Source organism: Suricata suricatta, chromosome 2 (genome assembly GCF_006229205.1).
Source record: "Suricata suricatta isolate VVHF042 chromosome 2, meerkat_22Aug2017_6uvM2_HiC, whole genome shotgun sequence".
Taxonomy (NCBI): domain Eukaryota; kingdom Metazoa; phylum Chordata; class Mammalia; order Carnivora; family Herpestidae; genus Suricata; species Suricata suricatta.
In genome coordinates this window covers 101,811,744-101,832,717 of record NC_043701.1, presented here as the reverse complement: position 1 = coordinate 101,832,717, position 20,974 = coordinate 101,811,744, and positions in this window count along the sequence as shown.

Below are 20,974 nucleotides of genomic sequence, written 5' to 3'. Positions count from 1 at the left end.
GCTCGTGACAAGCCCTTGGGACAGGCAGAGTGACCTTCCTGAGGAGCTCAGCTGGCTAGATGATGATCTTTTGCTCAGGACCCTTCTTGTGGCCATTCTGTCAAGGAACGGAGAGCACCCCCTCAGACCACCCCCCTCAGTTCTCCCAACCAGTGTCCCAGGCAAAAACTGACAATGGAGAACAAATGGACTGACTTCTAAGTGGACTCAGGTGGAACACAATTTATATTTAAATTAATTTCAGTTTGCTGATTTAATTAAGAGAGACCTGTCTTTAGAGTTATCAACATTAAATATGAAAATTGTATTCTGCCAAGGTTCACTAAAGGTCAAATAAACTCGTGTTATCTCTGTTGTGATTTGTTAGCAAAGAGATGACATAGAATGATGGTTAATTTTGTCTCAAAGTTTTCATGGGTAATTGTTAAGATGGTTTTCAAAGTCTTTGGTCACCTGAAACTTAAAAGTTCTGTTTGGATGATAAAGTGGGATTGAATTCATTGGACATCTTGGTCTTTTCCAAATAGGATGGAGTGCTAAAGCATTGATTACTGAATATAGGTTTGTGCTTTGGACTTCTCATTACAAAAAGATTAAGGATATTTAAATCTGTTGGGAAAATATGCTGTGTGCTTAACTAATTCATAAATTGGCCATCTAAAGAATTTTATTGTAACAGTTCATAATTGGTTTCTCCTTAGTTTTCACTGGACACTAAGGTTTCTAAAAGTTAAAATTCTGCTAAATGATGGAAATGAGGGAGACAACTCTGTGTGTGGAAGAAAGATCTAAGGAATGGAAATTCATTTTTTTGGAGGTAAAAGAAAGTCATTTTGTTCTAAATGAGACTGGTTTTGGAGAGAGATGGCTTGGGCCAAAATCTGAAGGCAAAGGAAAGTTGTAGAAGGTTCGTGAAGAGAAATCTTGGGAAAAGTATTTTATGTGTGGTCAGGAAGAGCTAGGGTTAAAATCAATGGATTTAGAAAGTACACTGGTGTTCTGCTTACTCTGGTAAAAAGACACTTTTCCAGAATTGCTGGTCTGCTCTTGATAAGAAAATCTAAACAAAGTTGTTTTCTTCCTTTATCTTCCCAGAAAAACCAGTTTCCATGTTTTGTCTTGATCAAGTCTTTGATGATCCTTAATCTTCTTTAGACGTGGGCTTTAAAAGTTTCTAAGGGTTTTGACAAATGTCCATGAGATTTACATTGTAAACGAAATCTCTTTGACTAGTTAGGCTTGTTTATTTGGTATGTCTGTTCCGGGATAAGGGCCTCACTTGATATACTGATTTTCGCAGTGTTTTACGTCATAGAAATAACTGAATTTCCTCGTCAGCTGCATTATCCTGAGCTCTCTATCATCAGATCTTTAACAATGTCCATTTCTGAGTTTTTGTCATTTATAGTTATTGTTCTGATGCTCTTACAAAATGAGTTTCATCTTCAGGGAGATTCATTAAAAGGATTTTTTGTTGACAAACACACATATTTGGTATCTTTAAGATCATGAAAAGGAAATGGGTAAGATTTTCCAAAACTACCTAAAAAGCTGCATTGGGTAAGAATTAGTAACATGGGACTGAATGAAATGAACAAGATGATTATAGTTTGTGTGACTCTTGTTTGAACCAGTTTTGGCTATCTAGTGTTTGCTCTTCCAGATCAAGAAACTTTCTCTTAGCTCTCTGGGACTTACAGGAATATGATAAAGTATTCATTTTTGAACAAATAGAGACATTTAATTTTTCTCTCTGTTCAAAAAGTCTCAGTGAGTATCCTTTCTTACATGGAAATTATAATTATTTGCGAAGTTCTGTAAGAATCTGTTCTTGCAACAGGACACCATTGGGAACATTGATTATTTTACCAAGGCTGTGACTGGAATGTCCTACTTGAGAGGGACATGCACAGACTCAGATATGATCAGACAGCTCTAAGGGGCTAAGGTTGACTTTATGAAACACGGAGCCATAAAGCCCCTTGGAAATGCTGGCCTGACACCTGCTCTGGAGTTCCCAGCAGCCTCCCCAGGGGAGTAAGGAAGGTGCAGGACCTCGGGGTATCTCTGGGCCCTTGTGGAGAGGAACGCGCCCACTTCTGCAGGGATCGCAGGCCTGTCTGAGGGAAGTACTTGGCTTGGCTCCCAGCCTGGAGAGGCTACTAAACATTCAGTCTAGATTCCTTATAAAAGTTCCAGCAGAACAGACTTTAAAAAAGATCTTTATGGCCACCTCCTATTCTTGCCCAGCTTATGTAAACAAGCCAAGTTTATTAAAATTAGACTTGTTTTACAAATAAATGAGTCTTGATTTGGCCTTTGCTGAAAATAAAGGTGATGTTAGAGAGAAAAATTATGTTTCAGTGACACTCCTTTGCAGATTTAAATTCTACCTCTGATTGTCTTTGAATGTTGTCTGCCTAAACTAGACAACTTGAGGGAAACTTGAGAGAAATTGCTGCCACAGCTCATGTAGAGACAATCTTCATGCTTGTGCTTCTGCGAGGAGATTAACAGGACCCCATGGGCATATGATTATTTGAACAGCTGGAAAATGAAGTGGGTTCCCCAGCAATTGTGTAACTCATCTATCACCTTGACCAATTCCATGTAGCTGGGGTGGCAACATAGCCCCTTAAAAGCCATTCTGTGGGGTCAGCTTTGGGCATGGGAAGATAATGGATGGCCTTGCTTTCCTTATGACTGGATTGAATGATGCACTTGGAAAAGCCCTTATTTCCTGAGATACGTTTTCTCCCACTTGCCAGAGATTTCCTGTAACTAGGATAGTGTTAACCTAAACATCAAACAAAGAGGGCATCTCGACAGCCATATTTGTCCTAGAAGCCACCTCTACTGATATAAAATTGCAAATAGAGGTTTTAGCCAAGCAGACAGCAGCCACTTTTGATCAGATATAACTTGAAGTCACCCACAAATTCAAAAGGGGCCCTCCCAAGCCGAAGGGTCTTTGATATTCTGACTGTTGTTCACAGAGGCACAGAATTGGATGACTGGCTCCTAATGGGGCCCATGGCTGTGCAGCTCTGACTTGTGTCCATGCCTTCCTCAGCTGGACAGGACCTGTATTCTGAGTTTAACTGGATGCATGGACACATTAGTAAACCATTACCAACCCAGCCAACCTTCCAAATTTAAAACAATGGTGGACAGGTCCTGTGTTTCATCGGCATGACCGCCCAGCATCCATATTTGACTCCTCTTCGGGACTGGAGGGTGTTTGGTGAATGGAAGCTCTTAAGGAGTTCATGGTCAATGCCCTAAATGACACTCAAAATAGCATTTCCCTAAAACATACAAATGTGTAAAGCAGTTTCACAGAACAAAGTGGCATGAGGTGTTTGAACTGCTGCACAATGTGCACCTCGTGTCTTCACAAACCCAGAACGCTGCATATACAATTTAGATGACCACGGGGATATTTATGGATTTCTAATGGACATAAATACTCAAAATGGTGTTTAAACAGTCCCTCTCTTTTCTTTAATGATTGGTTAAACTCTTAGACTGAAGGAGGGTTTTTGTCAACTGTCAAAGGACGCTTATGCGGGCTTCTTTTTCTTTTTGTTATTCTAATCCTGTCGTCTCCCCTTCTTCTGGTGCCTAGACTCCTCTGCCATAACTTGGAGTCTAGACGACCCTTTCCACTCGGGAAGATGCATATATGTGGCCTCTCTTGGATTCAGTGGTCTCTGCCTTTCCTAACTCCTACATCCCTAACTGACTGATGTTGACCCATAAATAGGGACATCTCTACGCCCGTATTCAGTAGGAAGAAGCTCCAGAAGAGAAGACCTTCCACCCTCAGCAACCTTAAGGATTTAAGGGTCACAACTATTCAGGGGGGAATGATGTGACCAACAATGGCAAAAGAAAAGAGTTAAATTTCCTGATAAGTTATAGGCCACTGGTGAGTCTAGGAACAGGCAGCGTGACATTCTTCTGCCTCACGCTGCTTATGTGAATACTTTGCTAAAGGCACAAGGCGATCTTAGCCTGACATTAGCCAGACCTCTAGGATCCTGTAAGTCTACTTTGACATATGAAAATCCCTCTGCAAATCTCCTTTATCTCTACCCTGTAAGTATATGTTGGCAATCATACTGCAGGCTTCTGGCCCCTGATATACATCTGAAGGTCTCATGACTGAGGTTTTACTAAACAGGAATAAATGACGTTTTCCCAACAGCAACTAGCCCCTCGAGGTCCTGGAAACCTTGTTTCCAAAATTACTTAGACTTATGCTATCCCTGACCCCTTCCCAACCTGAAGGTATATGATCAACCATTCTTCAGCACCCAGTGCAGCTCTGCCTACCTGCGGGGCCTCCCCCTGCTTTCATAAAACCTTTTCCTTTCTTTTTCTTTTTTTTTTTTAGCACCAAAGATGTTTCAAGAATTCTTTCTTGATATTTTGCTCCCAAACCCCAACATTTCACATCAAGGAGCATCCGGAGGAGGGAGGGTACCTTTTCCTGGCCAGCCCGAGCCCTTCTTCAATATTTTAAAATATGAATTACAAACACAAGTGTGTGCTTTAGAGTTCTGGAGAGAGGGAGGAAAAGAAATAACATGGGAAGGTATTTAAGTTTCAAATGTAAGCAATGAATAAAAGCATGGGGAAAATGGCACAGTGGGAAATGGGGGGAAAGTGATGCTAATGTTGCCTGGCATAGGAGGAGAGTCTGTAGGAAAAGCTGTGCGTAGGGGTGTGGGTCTGAGTCTCTGAGGGCAGTGGTCAGTGGCCCTCATGGTGCTCTCTCTGTTGAAAAGGCAGCATCCACTCCTCCCCCTTTCTTTAATGTTTTTTCATTTTTATTAATTTGAGAGGGAGAGAGAGACAGAGAGAGAGAGAGAGAGAGAGAGAGAGAGAGAGAGCATGCACGAGATGGAGGGAGAAGGGCGGAGGGAAAGGGAGAGAGAATCTTAAGCAGCCTCCATGCTCAGAGCAGAGCCTGACATAGGGCTGGATCCCAAGACCCTGGGATCACGGCCTGAGCCAAAACCAAGAGTCGGATGCCTAACTGACTGAGCCATCCAGGTGAACAACTCCAACCCTTCCTGCCCTACAGAGCAGAGGTGGCTACAGATCAACATTTGTCACAATTTCCTTGTGTTTCCAGTTTCTATTTCGGCAATGTTCACACACAATTTGGGAAATAAAAGAGAAGGAAAAAGCCCTTTTCTCCAGTGCCAGCTTCAGACCTCAGGTAGCAGAGGTCACTGAGAGTGACTTTCAGATCCCAGAATTCCTAGATCATCATTCCCTCTGGCCCTGTGAGCCACCGGGATGTGGGGGAGTGGCCTGCCTCAAATCTTTGCACAGCACAGTCTTGAAGAATGACATTTTGACCCTTTTCCTTACAGACTTTCTCATGGTTAACTGTCCCTGTTAAATATATCTTCACCCAAAATATCTAGGGAGGCTACTGTTTTTCTAAGTGGGATCTCACTCATACGTATTTGCTTTTGGAAGGGATTATGGAGGTAACAAGGACTGCAAACATGGGGACTTGGGACTGACTATTCAACCAGGTTGGATTTGATGGCAGGATTGCTTTAACACTGGTGGGAAATTGGATCCTGGTCACTGCGAACATGCAGTCACATTAATATCAGCATTAGTTGTCTGGAAGAAAGCATGAGGGCAAGGCAGGGATTTGGTAGACAGAATGATGAGCAGAGCAGAACGTTTGTTGTGACAGTGATGAGACCAAGGGTGGGTGGACTGCGTCCCACCGTTCCAGAGGGGGTAAAAACAGAAAGAAATAAGTTTGAGGATTTAGAGTTCTGAGACAAACGAGGCTCCGTAGCTCAGGGGTTAGAGTGCTGGTCTTGTAGAGTCTGAAACAGACATGGCTGAAAAGCCAGAATGTCTATATCTGTCCCTAGAACATCAAAGTTCTATTGCAGTTTTAGGCTCAGTGGTTCCAAAAATCTGCACTGAAGTTTGAGTTTTGGGTTTGCTGAAGGTCCTTCCACACGAGTTGAAGTTCCACATGGGTCACACCATCTAGGTCATAATTACAGCGGTGGAGGGAAGCAGTAAGACCCTGATAATGAGAAGGGAAATATCAGAACGGTCCTCCGGTCTACTTTACCAAGAGGGGCATGCTAAACCTAAGTAGGGTGACTGCCTGCTGAACTGAAAAATAAAAATGAAAAAAGGACCCAGAGTCTCCTAAAGTGATGGCATATTATCCAGGATAAATAGAAAATCACCCAGCGTAATGAGAACTCGGACCGTTACAATTGAATTGAGAGAAGACAATTGGTGTTCAGCACTGAGATGAACCAGATGTTAAGAATTCTCTGACAGGAGTTTTAAAGGAAGCAGCACACACATTATTCAACCAGAAATTACAAATTAAAAAATAAAAATTAGAAAGTCTTCACAAAGAAACAGGAATTATTTTAAAAAGAGCCAAATGGAAGTCATAAACAAAAATGTAATAACAAATACAAAAGTTGTCTGAATGTCTCGGCCGTAGACTGCGGATAGAGAAGGGAATCAGTAAAGTCAAGGGAGGAGCAACTGAATTTACATGATCTGAACAAGAGAGAAAATGGACCAGAACAAAACCATAGCGGGAAGGGCTTTGGGACAACATGGCTTCCCTGGACTCCCAGGAGAGGAGAGACGGGGGCAGAAAGATTTGTCAAAGAGATCATGGTTGAAGCTCCCCAAATTTGGAAAAAGACACAGATCTAAAGATCTAAGATGTTTTGCGATTCCTAAGTAGGATGTGCCCAAAGAAATCCAAACCAGGAACACGTCATAAACTTGAGGAAGCTGAGGAACAATCTTGGAGGTAATCAGACAAATGGCCCATGACCTATAGGAGCAGGTTAACAGCAGACCTATCTACTGAAGCCACAGAGACCAGGAGAGTGTTGTAAACATTTTCACGTACCCAGAATTCTATACCTGCTGTCTCATGCTTTCAGGAAATCAGGAGTCAGCAGCTCAAACGGTTGAGCCACCCAGACACCCCCACTTTCACTCTCTTTAATGTTCCTTAAATGTTATGGCAAAGCCTAAAAAACCCCAGAATGTTTTAAAATGTATTCTCCAAAGTAAAGAACGCTTTCAAGAAAAACAAAATTGTGAGCCCCTGTCTCCCAGCTACACTTAAAAACTTGCTTTAAATGTTTATTTATTTTTGAGAGACAGAATGTGAGCAGGGGGAGGGGCAGAGACAGAGAGCCGGAGACACAGAATTGGAAGCAGGCTCCAGGCTCTGAGCTGTCAGCACAGAGCCCAACATGAGGCTTGAACTCACGGACTGTGAGATCATAACCTGAGTCGAAGCCGGATGCTTAACCGAATGAGCCCCTCAGGCACCCCCCAAGCTGCACTTTTATAAACAGATAGAGAAATCACTCACAGTCACTGCTGGTGTGGCTTCCAGAAGGAAATCAGTCTGTCACAGGTGACACTAGTACCTGGCCGAGTGACCGAATTATGTTTCTGCCTGTCGCTGGGGACGAGAAGGCATCCCTGCATACTGGGGAAGGAAGCCGGGGTTCGGGGGGTCACACGACCCGCTGGCCTTTCTCCAGTTTCTTGGGTGCCATTTGTCAGCACCCTTTGTCTTGCACACACCTTTGCTGAGAGGCTGGCCACCCATCCCCCAGTTCCCACTCCCTGCCCCCAGGCAATGCCTACTGATGCTCTGGAAGGAAGACTTGCTGCGCTGCTGACCAGCTCCCGCTCCTGTGCTGGAGGCTCCCCCTGCCTTTGGAAAGCTCCACGGAGTGAGTTAGGGATTTTGTAACTACTGTCAGATGGTGGGAGTCGGGTTCGCCTTGCGTGGATGGCTAGCGGCACGAGATCGGAGAGAGACCCCCTCTGTTTGTGCTCTGGCTATCACCTCTGTGGAACAGGTGGGCACGCCTATCCTGTAGGTGTTTCTTGGCTCCTGGTGGATGCCAGGGAGAGGACCCAAAAGTGAGGAAGAGGGAACCAATCAGATAAGAGCACATGATGGGTTCCCCCAGGTTTGGAGTCCTTAGTGGGGTGGCCAGCAGTAAATAGAGGGCCCACGATGGGTTCTCCTGGGTCTAGAGTCCTGAGGGGGGCGACCAGCAGTAGATAGAGGGCCTACGATGGGCTCCGCTGGGTCTGGAGCCCTGCAGGTTTGGCCAGCGGACAGTGGTCAGGTTTGTGCTCCTGGGTCCAGGGAGGACGGCCTCCCGAGTGGAGCACAGGGACACTCATTTCTGCAGCCTTGAGACACATCTCAGGGTGCAGGTCCATGGCAGGGGGCATCCACAGGGCTCAGGCATGGAGCTTGGGATGGTCTGCCACAACCAGGTTCATGCGTCCTCAGATGCCTTCACTTGTGCCCCCACCGTATGGAAGGGAGGGGATTCAGGGCCACCCAGTTTACAGACCTGGAGACTGGAGGGAGACTGTGAGGCACCAGCAGACGGGCTCCTACAGCCTCCATAGCTGGCACTTGAGGCCCTGAGTCCCTGTGGTGGCCGCGGGATGAGGCTGGGCCCTTCCTGAGCATGCGTGGGGGTGCGGGGTGCCCTGTAGGCCTGCTGGGGACCGGGAAGGGGCTGGTCCTCTCTCCCCAGGCCAGCAGGGCGGTGCTGGGACACAGGGGCCCAGCCTGCTCTGTCCTCTGTCCTTTGGTGGGGGCCGGGATCCCTTGCAGCTCGCTGTGACCCTGCTGCGATCTGACCAGCCACACTGAGGGTGCTGTCACTCTTCCGGTCCCAGAGTTGGGGAAACTGATGCTCAGCCGGTGGTTTTACCTAGAGACGTGCAGGTGGGCAGACCTGAGGCTTGAGTTGTCTCCATTCCTTCTTATTGTAGGAAAGGACAGTATTGCTGATAACTTCTGTTTAATTTTTATAGGAAAAGGTAAATTTTATTAGAAATGTAAATTGACTTCTAGAAGACTCTGTAAAAATCGCCATGGTCCCTAGGGAGAGGGGATGGGCGGAGGGAGGAAGATGTGGAATTGACTGCAGGTTTTAGTCATAGAATAAGTGTATTAGATAATGGAATTTACAAAGGGGGACCCGGGGGGCTTGATTGGTTACACATCTGACTTTGGCTCAGGTCATGATCTTGAGGTTCCCTGAATCGGGCTCTGTGCTGACAGCTAGGACCCTGGAGGCTGCTTTGGATTCTGTGTCTCCTTCTCTCTCTGTCTCTCCCCCACTCCTGCTCTGTCTCTCAAAAATGTATGCATTTAAAAATAAATTAAAAAAAGATAATGAAATTTACAAAGGGACCACCAGCAGAATAATGGAAACGAGATGCATTCTTTCTAAATAAGAGCAAAAGACAAGTTGAGAATCTAGGGAAACACAGGCGTGAAATACCTGTTAATGACCAGACACACACATAACAGGAGATGACTGGCCATCCCCTTCCTGGAAAGGCACCAAAGTGAACGCATGCTCACGAACAGAGAAAATTGATATTTTGAGGAGGTCAGCTTTGCCTAGATTGACCTATAAATTCAGCAGAGCTGTAATTGAAATCCCAACCCACAGTTTCCTTGTGTTCATTTCCTTTGTGTGTGGTTGTGTATGAGGCCGTAACCACAGTGTTTATTGAAATGTGTACGGAACAGCAAAGGGATCAGAATAGTCAAAATATCTTGAAAGAATAGAAACAGCCAGGCAGCCCACTTACCTTATCAGATGTCATGATGTGTTTATTATAAGTCATAGGAATTAAGATAGAAAGGCTCAGGAATGAACAGAGAGTCCAGAGGCACCCAACAGAGACTCCAATCAGGGAAGCTTGATCCAGGGGCCTCTGGGGGCTCAGTTGGTTACAAGTTTGACTCTTAGTTTTAGCTCAGGTCATGGTCTCATAGTTTGTGGATTTGAGCCCTGTATCAAGCACTGTGCTGACAGTGTGGAGCCTGCTTGGGATGCTCTCTCTCCCTCTCTCTCTCAAAATAAATAAATAAACTTAAAAAATGTTTAAAAAAAGGAAAGCTTGATCTATGAGAGATTGGAGGACCATTCAGGAAATGAACATGGAGAATTTCTTAGCGTTTTGGGAAAAAATAAAGTGACCAACAGATACTGTCACACACAGGGTGAACACTCGTGTGGCGTGAGGGTGGCAGGTAGTGGAGGGGAGGCTGCCTTGTGCCCACTGTCCCTGCACACTGTCCCTGTCACCGCAGCCCAGGGGAAAACATAAATAAGTCAGATTCCTACCTGTGAATTGTCTGGTGACCATACTTGGAGCAAAACAAAATAAGTGACATTAATTTCCAAGATGTATTTCATTTAATCCAATACATTCATCCAACAGAGTGTAATTTCCACATGAAATCTGTATTAGAAATATCACAAGATGACACTGCTTTGGAACCTTGTCATGAAGTCCAGTGGAGTTGGGGCTGGAGACCGGGGCTCCGGGTCAGCCAGCTGGAAAGTGCACTGACCCCCAGGCAGAGTCCAGTCCCGGAGGCCAGCCCTGTAGCTTGCCTCCACATGAAAGCCAAGGACAAATGACAGAATGGCACAGAAGAGGCAGACATATGTAACTGGACCAAAAAAACGAGTCTGGTAACATATCTCACAAGGCACAGATAAAACTTCTCCAGATGCAAATATCCTATCAAATGAGGAAATACGCTCAATCTCGGCCATCATCGGAGAAATACCAGGACAGTAGTCAGATACCGTTTTGGCACCATACCGGGAGGGGGAGCGTGTCTACAGTTCACAAGCCTGTTGCCCCGTGTGACCGGAGCCAGCCTTCCGCCCTTGGGGAGACATTCAGCTTGCTCCTCCGGCTCCCCCCCCCCCGCCCCACCGGCCGGGCGCTGGGCACAGGATTTGGGCTCTATGGATAGAAACTTCTTGACTGCCTGGCGCTCAGATCCCAGGAACCAAGGGGGCGGGGCCCAGTTCCCCCTGCACACGCGGCCACAGCTGGAGCGCTGACCAAAGAAATGGCCCCCAACACTCTGCACAGCCTGTCTGAGCAATCACATTGTATTCTCCACCACCCGGGATGGAGCGCAAATGGTCTGGTTGTATTTCATCTGTGGATGTGTGTTTGGAGTCCAGCAGAGGCTGTTCACATGGTCAGCCGCCAGAGTGAGCTTTCATGAATGGGCAGGTGAGAAAACGGGAACATGGTGGCGTGAGCCCCAGCAGCTTTTCCAGTGTATACTGAGTTCCTGCTGTGATTTATATTGTTCCTTCCCAGGATTCCCAGAAAGTGAGGACATTTCATGACGCCCTGGCTTCGCAGGCCATAGTCTGAGGACTCTGGCAGCTGTGAGGCCACTGTGAGCGCACTGGAAACAGCCAGAGAGGAAGGCACGGGCTCTCCCCTGCACCCCTGCACAGTGCCCTGTGTTTGCCCAGTCCTCAGACTGAGCCTGATGGCCACAGTCAGGGTGGCAGCATGGGCCATGAGGCGTAAAGGATAGATTGTCCATGCTTGGTGTCCTTCCCCATAAATCAGGGGAATTCTATTTACACTGAAACGTCTCTCTGCTTCTTTTTTTTTAATTTTCAATTTTTATTTATTTTTGAGAGAGAGAGACAGAGCATGAGCAGGGGAGGGGCAGAGATAGAGAGGAAGACACAGAATCCAAAACAGACTCCAGGCTCTGAGCTGTCAGCACAGAGCCCGATATGGGGCTCGAACTCATGAACGGTGAGATTATGACCTGAGCTGAAGTCAGACACTTAACCAACTGAGCCACCCAGGTGCCCCACAGCTGTCCCTGGATTAGAGGTTGACCCCAGGGAGCAATTCTGCCTCCATCGCATCCTGGTGAGCATCAGACTGAGACCCTATGGCTTTGGGGGTTGGTGACCCTGGTCCCAGATCTACCTAACGTGGATGCAATTTGAAGGACATTGGGCTCTATGTGGCTCAAACACGGGACGCCAGCCAGCTGTCGGCCACCACCCACCAGGGACGCCAGATGAGCTGCAGACAGTGCTCAGAAACCTCTGGATAACATGTGGTCTGCCCACGCGGCTGACACCATTTCCATAAATGTCAAGAGACGACTTTTCAGCAATCGCATGATAAAAAAAATCCGAAAGCCCGAAACAAACAGTCTTGGAATTTAGACAATTTAGTACACAAGGCTTCTTTTGGGACACGGCTTTGGTTTTGTGCAGAAAAACGGGCCCCATTAACATCTGGGGGGGCAGGGGGCTCCCCCCCTGCCCTTCTGACTTTGTCTTTTTCTTAATTTCTTGTATTTATTTATGTGTGATGGGCTGGGGATGGAGGCTAATGGAGGCAAGTCTACTTTTGTTTAGTCTGGTTTGGAGGGAGGACTCGGTGCTGTCCCCCCACCCTGGCTTTCCTCGGATGCACAAACTGTCTTCACGGGAGGGTATGTAGGTTACTTTTCAGCAAAGCGTAGAAGTAGGAGAGTCAGGGCGGGAGCTGCCAGCAGGGCGTGGTGCTGTGGGTCCTTCAAATACGCTGTGGCACCACTGGACCTTCATGTACGGGGTTCCCAGCTCTGATCTCTGGGGTCCTGAGGGAGATGTGTTACCTCCATGGAAGCCTGGGAAGTGTGGCCATTGGGGCACTGGACCCAGAGCCCACGTGAGCTGCCGGGCAGGGTTTCAGACTCAACGACCTTCCATTTTACGTTAATTCTGTGCCCTGCATTTTCTTTCCCCAGCATGATCGCGGTCACATGTTTGTGCCTTTTAAAATATTCTCTGTGTGTGTGCTTCCTGCCGGCAATCATCGCTCTGGATACACGGACGCACCGTGACTGTCTTCTGGTGTGTCCTCAGGTGCTCTGGGCCAGGCTTGTCCTTGCGGGTTCTAGGGCCTCTTAATTCCTTTACAGATGTCAGACATGGTGAGCTTTACATCGCGGCCTCCCGGGTATGTCTTGTCACCGTGCTGATGTTTGAGGTTCGTCCTGTGATGTAGCAAAGGACTGAACAAAGTTTCATCCTTTCAGATCTTTAGAGCCCTGCTTTGTGGGGCCAGACCCGGATCTGCGGCAAATTTCGGCCCCTTACTGATGCGTCTGGTGCTGTGACTGAAGCGGTCCATCTTCTGCCCCAGCTGGTGGGCAGCAGAACCTCTGTTGTCCATCTGCTCCTCCATACCCCCCGCCCCCGCCCATGTGAGCCCTGGGATCATTCCCAGCCTGGCCTTCATGCTTTGCCACATGCAGGTGCACCCCTGCACTCACCTGGAGGGTGGGAGTCTCTCCGTGGACCCCCTTCCCTCCTGGGGACTCTGCACAGGGCCCCCCCGCCTGTCCTCAGCTGGGCCTCCAGTCCTGCACAGTGTGCCCAGGACCCATCCTCCTGCCCTGGGGGTCCCCGCTGTACAGTAAGCATGCCCCCCCATTTCAATTATTCCAGTCAAGAGGATAAACCTGGTCCCTGTTATTGTATAGGAGTCCAAAGTCCATTTTTTTGGTGAAATATTTTAATCTTTAAAAAAATTTTTTAATGTTTATTTATATTTGAGAGAGACAGAGTGAGGGAGCAGAGGAGGGTTAGAGAGAGAGGGAGACGCAGAATCCGAAGCAGGATCCAGGCTCCAAGCTGTCAGCACAGAGCCTGACGCAGGGCTCAATCCCATGAATTGAGAGATCATGACCCGAGCCAGAGTTGGACGCTTAACTGACTGAGCCATGTGCAGACGGGTCTCTGAGGAGGTGATGGAGGTAAAACGAGGTCACTGATGTGGGCTCTACTCCGGTGTGACTGGCGTCCTTCTAGGAAGAGGCAGCCAGGACACAGACACGCACGGAGGGACTACAATGAGGACATGGGGACATTATGGCTGTCTGCACACCCTGGAGAGGCCTCGGGAGGGACTGGCCCGGCTGTGCCTGGATCTGGAATGTGCAACCTCCAGGACATAGGAGAAATGTCTGCTATCTAAGCCTCCCATGTGTCCCAGCTGCCTGAAGCAGGTCCCTTCCCAGGGCCACAATCAGGTTCCCCCACCTGTGGGCCTATGGGCATAATGTGCAAGGGGCTTAGGACTGGGCTCCCCTGCTTGGCCAACCTGGGCTGGGGCTTCCTCCTTGACCTGTCCTCAGTGACCTGTTCCCCGTCCCCCCCAAGCTGCACACACAGGATTGTGCTCTAACTTCAGGCTCCTAAGCCCAAATTTTCAGCTTCGGCTTTGGCCTTTCTAATGTGTCATGTCCAGGCTAGCTTGGATGCCCCGACTTTAGGAGCCCCCGGGCTGACCAGGCTTTGTGAAGCCTGAAGCCTGTGCAGGGCAGAGGGGTCTTCTTAAAAAAGGTCACACGCTGGGGCCCCTGGGAGGCTCAGTTGGTTAAGTGTCTGACTTTGGTTCAGGTCATAATCTCGTAGTTTGTGGGTTTGAGCCCCATGTTGGGCTCTGTGCTGACAACTCAGAGCCTGGAACTTGCTTTGGATTCTGTGCCTCTCTCTCTCTCTGCCCCTCCCCCTCTTGTGTTCTGTGTCTCTCTCTCAAAAATAAGTAAACATTAAAAAAATTTAAAAAACAAAAAACAAAATAAAAAAAGGTCACATGAACACAAAATTGTACACATACAGAACTGCAAGTTCAAAATTAGGTGCAAACCAGAGAACTTACTTGGGATGAAGGAAGAAATCATAGCACATTTGTAAAAACCTGACTGATGCTATTTACATTTCTTTCCGTTCATTTTGTTTCTCTTACTTGCAGTGTAATTAATACACAGAGTTATATTAGTTTCAGGTGCCCAGTGCAGTGACTCGACACGTCCACATGTCACCTGGCATCCATCATGACAGGTGCGCCCTTCAACCCGTCCCCTGTTGCCCCCCGCCCTGCTGGTGACCGTTGGTTTCTCCTCTGGAGTCAAGTCTGGGTTCTTGTTTGTCCCTTTTTTCTTTGTTTTGTGTCTTAAATTCCACACGTGAGTGAGATCATATCGTCTTTGTCCTTCTGTATCAGTTCATTTTCTTTTAATACGTGTACTCACTTCCTATCACTTCTGAACCAGTACTGATCAGTAATTTTAAGAACACAAAAATTCAAGTCAAACGCACTGCCAGAGCCCATGCTGCTCTGCGGTTCGAGCTCCCTGACAGCGCACATCCTTCCCAGACGGTCCGCTGCTCTATGTGTCATCCAGGCTACATTTCCTCAGAAACCGCACCTGGTTATCAAACATGATGTCATGAAGGCTCATAGAGATGCCGGGTGACCTTGAGGGTTTTTTTTGGAAGTGCACAGAGAAGCTGTCATGCTCCAGGGAACATTTATACAAAGTTCGTGGAGTTTCAGAAGCACCAGCATTCATTTCTTTCTTTCTTTTTTTTTTTAATTTTGTAAAAACATTTTTAAAAAATGTTTTTTATTTATCTTTGAGAGACAGAGAGAGACAGTACTCTCAGGGGAGGGTCAGAGAGAGAAGGAGACACAGAATCTGAAGCAGGCTCCAGGCTCTGAGCCATCAGCACAGAGCCCGAAGCGGGGCTTGAACCTACAAACCGTGAGATCATGACCTGAGCCGAAGTTGGATGCTCAGCGGACTGAGCCCCCCCGCGGCGCCCCAGTATCACGTCCATTCTTCTCGGCCGTGTGTGAGCCCCAGCTCCCCTGTGTGCCTGTCCATCCCCGATATGGTCCATGGTTTTAACCTTCGTTTTCCTCATGACTAATGCCACTGAGCACGTTTTCATATGCTTGTCAGAGGGCATCTTATTTGACCAAGTGTCTGTTCATATCATTGAGTGTTTTAAAAATCGGGGCGCCTGGGTGGCTCAGTCAGTTAAGCCTCCGGCTTCGGCTCAGGTCAGATCTCATGTTCGTGGGTTCGAGCCTCGCGTCGGGCTCTGTGCTGACAGCTAGCTCAGAGCCTGGAGCCTGCTTCCGGTTCTGTGTCTCCTTCTCTCTCTGACCCTCCCCCTCTCATGCTCTGTCTCTCTCTGTATCAAAAATAAACAAAACATTAAAAAAAAAAGTTAAAAATCAATCTGGCTCTATCAATTAAATGCCAGAGTCTTGGTATTGGCTCAGGTCATGATGTTCCATCCCCACATCAGGCTTTGCACTGACACCACAGGGCCTTTTTGGGATTCTCTCTCTCTCCCTCTCTCTCTTCCCCTCCCATTCTCTCTATCTCTCTCTCAAAATAAATAAACTTTAAAGTATTTAAAGAAATAAAAATTGAATTCTTTGCTGCCTTACTGCGGTGTGTTGAGATTTCTTGTATATCCTGGATTCAAGTCTTTATCAGACTTGTTAGTAATATTGTCTTCACCAGCCACTTGCCTCCTCGGCTTGTAAACTCATCATTTTAGCTCATTTTTCATTCATGTTTCAGCTCATCCAAAATACCAAAGTCCAAATTCTCATTCATTGCGTCAATTATCCTTTGGCTGTAGTATCTAAAAACTCTTGGCCTCACCCAAGGTCAAAAACATTTTCTCTTGGGTTTCTTCTAGACTTTTTACTGTTCTCGGTTTAACATTTAACCCTCTGGCTAGAGGCTTGGACTCTTTTCTCCCTGACTGTGGACCAGCCATGGCGTTGGATTCACTCACTGTCTTCAAAGTGCGGCAAGTGCGTTGGGATTGGGTGGTTGGGAAGCACCCTGTGCTGTCCACTCTCCCAAGTCTGTTAAGATTTTTAGGGACACATGAATTATTGTGAATAACCACAGTGAAGGCACCAAAAATACTTTCAGAGGGTGTAACTTCGGAAAAAATACACAACCTTTTTGAAGTCACACTGGGCTCGCGTCCAGTCCCCGAGTCAGCGCCTGGTGCCTCCCACCCGCCCTGTGACAGCCGGCCTGGCGCCTGCTTCTGCAAAACCCGCACAGAGGGGGCTGTGCTGCCTCTGCGCAGTCCCTGCCCGCTGCGTGTGGACGCCCCGCTCAACTGACGGCAGCCGTGGTCCCGCAGACGCCGCTCCCGACCCTCCTGCCCCTGCGGCCTCCTCCTTAGCGTGCGAGATTAAGTGTTTGGACGTTGCTGGAGCAGCTAAATATAAAACTCTAATTATTTCTGTAGTGGCACTTTGGCTTGTACGGACACGATAGCAGGAAGCTGTCTCTCCTATGCTTCTCAGCTGGGGCACTGGGATCGTTTATATTCTACTGTTTGTGTTTGGAAAGGGGACGGGGAGGAGGAGGAGGGAAGAAGAAGATGACTTTCATCTTACTTTATTTCAGGTCAACATTACAACAGGATAATCACGTGAAGAAGGAATTTCTGTCCTTGTCTTTCTGCAGGAAGTCTTTGGGCATGGTTGTCACCATATACAGGTGACATAAACAGGATGAACCTGTGCCAGGCAGGGGGCGAGGGGAGGGGATTCAGCCCCAGTCAGCGAACGACAGCCCACCCAGCGGCCCCCACAGGACAGTCACCTCAGAAGGACCCGCTGTCGACGTCAGAGATGGGTCCTGACCCCGGGTGCCCTCTCCTGAGTTGTGCGGAGGAGCGGCCGCGCTGGGTCTGCACTCAGACACATGGCCCCAAACCCAGCACCTGGAGGACATGTCAACAATGTTGGGTTTACTTTTGGGGGCATTTTATTTTTAAGGACTTATTTCCAAACTACAGAAAGAACACCTTTTCTGAGCTCAGAGCATCAGGGTTGGAGCCCTGTTGTTCCACTATTTCGGTGTGTGATCCGGGAGCCAACTTCCCCCGGGCCTGCATTCTGTTATAAAACAATCTCTAGGGGCACCTGGGTGGCTCAGTTGGTTAGGCCTCTGACTTCTGCTCGGGTGGGATCTCACGTTCGTGGGTTCGAACCCCATGTTAGGTTCTGTACTGACAGCTCAGAGCCTGGAGCCTGCTTCCGGTTCTGTGGCTCCTTCTCTCTCTGCCCCTCCCCCTCTCATGCTCTGTCTCTCTCTGTATCAAAAATAAATAAAACATTAAAAAAAAACCAATCTCTAAATGTACTACTGACCAAGCTGGTGGCCAGTGGCTGCCTGAGCACCGGACAGCCAACTGTTTTCGACACAGTCCGCTGTATGTGGCCAGATGATTGTCAGTGAAAGCACGGAATGGTCATAATTGTTAGTATTTAGTAACATTAGCCATATTTAATAATAATAGCCATAAGTATTGTTTTCTGGGCTCATTGTCCAAGGATAAAACAACCAACCATGTAAAACAGAATGTTTTGTTTTAACATCTGCTCATCAGTTTCAGTAGAATAAGGAATAAACACATCAAGGACACGGTGCTCCTGCCGAACGCAGCCCGCCCCCTGCGCCCGGCACCACCCCCTGCTCATCTGCCCGCACTGGGGGCTTCGGGGCACCATGGGGGGACAGGTTCTCCTCTGACTTTCCAGTCATGTGCCACCACCTGGGTTCGGGGCCATCTCTTGCAGCTCAGGAGTGAGTTGGGCGGGAGAGGGGTGCGCACATTTCCTCTAGAAATGCAGAACCCCTCAGCCATGGAACCAACAGAGTTGGTTGGGGTGGGGGAGTGTTTATCACTTTTCAGAGTACCCTCAAACAGCAGTAATCAAACCACCCTGAGTTTTACTCGGTCTTATTGAGGTTTTTAAGTGTCCCCAACAATGCGCGTGGGGACGCGTTCCCACTGTGGCCTCAGAGCTGCAAGGCACTGGGTCATGCTGAACTCGCGGACCTCTGGTGCTGGGTGGGCGGCAGCCCGCACCTCTTGGACCTCCGCTGACCTGCAAGCCGGCCCTCTGTCTTCTGCCCTCCAGCTAGGCTCCCCTTCAGCTCCGAGGTGAGGCCGAGGTGGCCCCGCACTCTGCCTGTCCTCCGGCCGGGTTCGGGCGCAGGAGGGTCGAGTCCCACGTTGACTTTGCAGACGCAGCCTCTGCCAGGCGGGGTTTGGAGCCGCTGCAAAAGGAGGGTACCGATGTTCATCACATGCTCTTTTTTTTTTTTTTTTAATATTTTATTGTCAAATTGTTTTCCATACAACACCCAGTGCTCTTCCCCTCAAGTGCCCTCCACCATCACCACCACCTCTCTTCCCCCGTCCCCACTCCCCCCCAACCCTCAGTTCATTCTCAGCATTCAATGCTGACATCACATGCTCTTTATGTGACGTTAGTGAAGGCTTTGGTCGTCAAGGACTCTGGGTGAGCACGGAAGGGTCCAGACTCCAGGCCACCGTGAGGCCTGTGTTCACAGAGAGCTGGGCTTGGGGGAAGAGCACAGCCAACACGCGTTGCACCCCAAAGCTACCCGCTTGCCTCAGGGTGGGGTGCAGGGTGCTGATTTAATCTACAAAGCCGAGCTCCCGCTCTGGGTCGGGCAGGGCCACTGTGACTCAGACCTCTCCCAACCTCCGATGAGCGTCACCCCAGGACCGAGCGAGCGGCATGCCTGGGCGAGGGGACGCAATCCCGCGTGACATCTGTCAGGGAGGCCCTGGGAGGGTTTTGTGCGGGGTGGGTGGCAGTTACCCAGGCAGTTAACTGACTAGGCACATTCTCACCGCCCATGAGTCCGCAGATCCCACCGGGCACTGACATCACTGTAGCTGTGCAACCTGATTTTATCTGTCACAGCCTGTGTTCTCCAACACAAAAATCCTCCGTCAGTTTAACTAATGGATCCCTTTGTCCTTAACTGTGTCATCCTGAGAATCTTCATGACATTTCAGTTTGTCCTGAGGATCAAGAGCCACCGCCTGGCTTGTCCCTCCTCTGAGCACGGCCTGAGGTTATTTTCAGGACAACCTGTAAGCTTTTACACTGAAACCCTCAGGCAGTAGAGGTGTGCTGATCATTAGGGGAACAGAATCAGCTGCTCATGCCCCAAGGGCGCAAATCTAAAAATACCAAGCATGCTAAAAGAGAATTCCCAACCTGGAGAACAAGCCCAGTCAGGCCCCAGCAGCTGGGATTACCCATTGAAGCGGCAAAGGAGCGTTCCTGTCCCTAATTAACAGGGATCCCCCTCGTCGGCAGGGCTCATGTCCTGGGGCCGTGGCTGGATGTGCCTGAAGTGGCTGCCGGGATCCACTTGGGACTGAGGCTTAACGGCAGGGACAGGGGTCTGCTGGGTGTCCCTCCCGTGGGCCCAAAATTTCTATTGCCATGTCCCTTTACTACCGTGTTCCTGAAACTTTGACTTTCAAATTGGGGCTGCAATTTAAACATCCTAGAAAGCCTCATAAATGAACAGATACAAGAGACACATTTTATACCAATTATGTCAACTCTGCTGTTGACAGGAGATCGATTTTTAAAAAGAATAAAACTACCTTGGTTCTGCTCAAAAATGGTCTTCAGAGGACGGATCACAGAAGCAGACGGCTCCATCCAGGTGACTTTACCTACGGTTACAAAATCATGCCACTGTGAGGGTGTCCGGTGGTCCGCAAACAGCAAATCAGTGAGACTTATTTAAAATAAGTAAATTTGGGGAAAGGGTTTGTTCTCCGGGGAAGGAGGGGGGCGGTGTCTGTTTCTTTTATTTATTTTTCTTTCATGTTACCTGACGCAGTTTCACATTCTAGCTGCTGAACATACTGCATTTTCGAAGGCATTGCTTTTAATGAAAACATTTAAGGTACATGATTCAAGTGTATTAGAAATAATATGGGAATGGGGTGCCTGGGGGGCTCAGTCGGTCAAGCATCGAACTTCGGCTCAGGTCATGATCTCACGGTCCATGGGCTCGAGTCCCGTGTCGGGCTCTGTGCTGACAGCTCAGAGCCTGGAGCCTGCCTCAGATTCTGTGTGTCCTTCTCTCTCTGCCCCTCCCCTGCTTGTGCTGTGTGTGTATCTCTCTCTCAAAAATAAACAACCATTTAAAAATAAAAAAAGAAAGCCAGGACACAGGAGTGAGCGCGTCTCCGCTGTCCCAGTCGTCCCCACACGACTCTGCGGTCAGCACGAGACCCGTCCCCTCCTCAGGCGAGCAAAGGCCTACACACCTTCCCATCTGGCACCTTTCAGGGAGTTTCTCCACGGGGCTTCAGAGAATACGTTCCCGACTATATTGTGTTTCGTTGCTTCAATGAAATATAATGATTTA